The sequence below is a fragment of the Clarias gariepinus genome, chromosome 17 (genome assembly GCF_024256425.1).
Source record: "Clarias gariepinus isolate MV-2021 ecotype Netherlands chromosome 17, CGAR_prim_01v2, whole genome shotgun sequence".
Taxonomy (NCBI): domain Eukaryota; kingdom Metazoa; phylum Chordata; class Actinopteri; order Siluriformes; family Clariidae; genus Clarias; species Clarias gariepinus.
The window spans coordinates 27,626,803-27,630,940 of record NC_071116.1 but is presented as its reverse complement, the minus strand read 5'-3'; the positions used below and the strand labels follow the sequence as shown (position 1 = coordinate 27,630,940).

Here is a 4,138-nt window from a genome sequence, read left to right as displayed (position 1 = left end):
AACCAGTTTGGTTACATTTTTCTTTCAGTTTTTGTCATCAATACTTTTGCTTTCTCTTACAGTCAAAAGAAGCAGTGAAGCGAAAGGTACAGTTAGTCAAGCATACTTGAAATCCTTTAAAATTTGGTATAGCTCTATTACATTAATTTAAGTCTATTGGTTTGTTATACATTGTAGAATGTTTTGTTATAAGATGTTAGTGTTTAATGATTAAAATATTTAACAATAACAGTATATATTTGATATTTTACAGTGGGAGTATTGAGCATCAATAATGGTGAGTGTCTATATATTGCTGTAGTCTTACTGCTCTATTAAATATATGTATGTATTGAAGGAAAAATATGTACAAATGTTTAGACAGTACATGGACAAGATCTGTATTAAAGAGGTAGAAAAAAATGTGGTTGCAGATGGAGGCAGATGAAGTTACATTTGCAATTATTTTTATACCAAATCTAAACTTTCTTGGGCAAACCTCAGTGTTTTGTTTTAAATTTAAACAGTTTGACAGCTAAAGGCGAAAAGAAATTCAGTTTTTTTGTTTTCCCAGATTTTTAAATACTTCTTCTCAACAGGCACAAATATTTGTCCATGGCAAAACTGTTTTTTTTACTATATTACTCTATAAATATCACAATATAAATCACTATATAATCACTGCTCGTATGAATGTTATACCATGCACACCTGTACTATTAAAAAGTGCTCTCTTTAACAGAAATGAAACTGAAACTAGTAGAGAAAGAGGCTGATAATGCTGAAAACTTAAGTTTATTATTTATTTTTCTTATATTCAACATCTTATTGTGTACAAAAAAAAAAAACAATATATACGTACATACTAGTCAAAATCTTGGACACACCTCCTAATTTAACAATTCTTGGTGCATTTTTTTTTTTTTTTTTTGTAGTCATCATTGTGGGAAAATTGGATGATTGGATTCGGGTATAATCCAAAGGGCTTCAGTGTTGTCAAACTCTTTGATGATGAATACAATGGAAATTCTGAAGTTGGAGACCTCTTTGTTGTAAGATGTGCAAATTTAAAACCGATCTTCCATGTTGGAGTGTGCTGCGGTGAAGAGGAAGTCATTCAATTGACACGTAAAATATTTTAAATATACATAGAGAACCAAAAAATGTTATATGGTACAGTATTTGTTTGGAAATTGACTACAGACTTTTTACACACACACGCACACACACACGCACACACACATATACACACACACAATATATATAATATTTATTTATGTATTTATTTATTTATTACTCTCTAGAATCAAACAATGGATCCTGGGCATCAGCATCAAGTTCTTCTGGAACTGTAGGAAAATTGTTGTCGCCCATATCAGAGCTAATTTGCGATTTAGATCCTACCCTACATTCCTGTCCAGGTCTCGTTAGCAAAGTGAGCGTGGACGGGTTTTCTGGAGGACAAAAATTTGCAATTCATAGAAGGGAAAATGGAATTCCTGAATTATTTATGGATAATGTTAAAATAGCAATGCAGATAAGTCCACAGTATGATCTTTTGTCATACAACTGTATTCATTTTGCCATGGAGCTTCTTGGAGTAAAGGTAATACTGCCTTTATTGTCTAAAATGTCTTGTGTACTGTGTACATTATATTGTGCTATTAACATACAGTACAATAAGACACCTTTTGTCTATTGAGTCTATTGAGCTGGATGACTACAATAATTATTACTAATCTTTGTGCTTTTGTTTCTCCACCATGAAAGAAGTCTTAAACAGTTTCAACTTTGTAAGTATGCTCATTTTTAACTACTGTAAAAATTTCCTGGAAATACTACTGTTGTCTCATCCACACACGTATACAAAGTGTGAATATTATGCAGCATATACAGTACCATTCAAAAGTTTGGGGTCACTTTCTAACTCCATGATTCATTTTTATTTCTTTCTACATTGTAAAGGAATGCTGAAGGCGTCCAAAAAATGCATTAATCTCCTTTGAACAGTTGATATTCAGATGTTTCTGCTACTTCTGCTCTGTAAAGACTTCATAACGCCTCTAATCTGAGATGCTGTTAATTGGTCATTGTTCAGGCTGATAACTCTAAATTAACTTCTCGTCTGCGGCAGAGGTAGGTTTTGGTCTCGTCCTCCTGGGACGGCCTTCATGAGAACCAGTTTCATTATGATGCTTGACGGATTTTGCAATTGCACTTGACAATACTGTTCTTGCAAGAACTATTACAGAAAGGCCGACCTCTGTGTCTTAAAATAACAACTAACTGTTGTTTTTCTTGTTGTTATGCAATTACCTAATCCCATATGTGTTATTTTATAGTTTTGAAATCCCCAGTATTGTTGTAGAATGTAGAAAATAAATCACTAAACAAAAACTAAACAAAAATTTGCAAGTGACCCAAAACTTTTGAGTGGTAGTGTACATAAGTAATATAATTCCCACATAAGTAATACATAATGATACTGTTTCATAACTCATGGGGTCTCAATGCAGGAATAAAGCAGTAAAAATAAAAATAAAAAATATTTCAATAGTTTTAATAAAATTATTTTAATATGTCTAAAATCAACATGAATAAAACAAGTTATTCACAAGTTAAGTCTCCTCACTGGAGCGCAGGGTCAGTGAGTTACTTTTATTTAGATGGTCACGGTATGAACACGGAGATGGGCAAGGTGATTTAAACATAAATCATGCACTTTTAAGTAACAAAACACTAAAGTTTTACTGCAGATTTTTATGAACTACTTATGAACAAAACGTTGGCAAAATGTTAGCAACTGTTTGTTTTATAGTACAATTCTTTTTACAGATGATAGTAGATAGATAGATAGATAGATAGATAGATAGATAGATAGATAGATAGATAGATAGATAGATAGATATTTTATTGATCACATCATCATTACCTTAAAAGTGATTATTAGTGTTTTGTCACCAGCCAAATAATTTACAAAAGAAGCTCATTGGGGTTGAGTTCAGTCATAGCTCTGGGCAGGACACTCCTGTTCAACCACTTTAACATCAAGACATCATGTCTTCACTGAGCTGGTAATGTTATTGCCACAGTCGCATAGTCAAGCTGTACCAGTTTGGGCTCTTATTTCCAGGAAAGAGAAAGTGTACACTTACAGCACACTGCAATATTCTGTACAATTTTTCTTGCACCTTCTTAGACCTTGACTGATTATATAAAACAACAAAATTCCCCATGTATTCCTATGAAAGAGCCCTAAAAATAATATCAATAAATAAATAAATAAATAAATAATACTTATTGTAACTGATTGAGGGATTTAAGGAGCAGCTCTTCGTGAAAAAAAAAACAGTGAAAGCTAGTAGCTCTTCAGGAGAAACATAAAACATAATTAACTGTTGCTAAAGGTCATTGAACTCATATTTACTGGTTAACAATCTAGTATTAAGAGTAGAAATGGGATTAACATAAAAGATGTTTCAACAGTCTAACATGAGAGGGAATATCGTGGCAGACATTGTGGCACGATGAGGTTGTAGCCACATGGGTGCAGCTGGAGTATTATAGGTATCACAGCCGTGCTGATATTCAGTACAATAACATGACCATGAGTGGGATATTGCTTTTTATACAACAGTTCCACAAACCCAATTTATTAACACTAGTTCTTGATTTAATGTTTTTCCTCCATCAACACATATCGTTTCAAATGCATTTCGGAGTGGCTAAGAATCAAATATTATTGAGACATTATGTTGTTTATGTTTTAAACAAGTAATCTTTAACATTTCAATATTTTGCCCACTTTGTTGTGTAGCAGACCAAGCTTACTGGAAGATGCCACTGATGGACAGACAGACCAGCCAAGCCACTCACAAGAAACATTTATTTTATTAACTTTTATAACTTTTAAATCAGACAGAATAAATTGGAGTTTACGTTTACACAAACTGTTCTTTAGTTAAAATTTAGTTTTAATAAGTTTAAATAAAAGTTAAGATAAACACAATGATCTTATTTATGTAGTGTTTTATCAAAAAAAATAATTTTCTTCTTTTTTTTTATTTTCTATTTGATGACTGTGTTGATTTATAAATAAATTAATGTTTCCTTCCTTGAATGTGCTATTCTGTCTTTTCTTTACACACACACACACACA

General features: G+C 32.1%; 1 long non-coding RNA gene across 1 annotated transcript; it reads left to right on the top strand.

The window, feature by feature from the left end:
• The first annotated feature begins 251 nt into the window (after positions 1-251).
• LOC128545343 (uncharacterized) lies at positions 252-3,862 on the top strand. Its single transcript, XR_008365859.1, has 5 exons — positions 252-277; positions 915-1,107; positions 1,284-1,585; positions 1,750-1,772; positions 3,797-3,862. It is a non-coding gene; the product is annotated as an uncharacterized LOC128545343 (long non-coding RNA).
• The last annotated feature ends 276 nt before the right edge of the window (positions 3,863-4,138 follow it).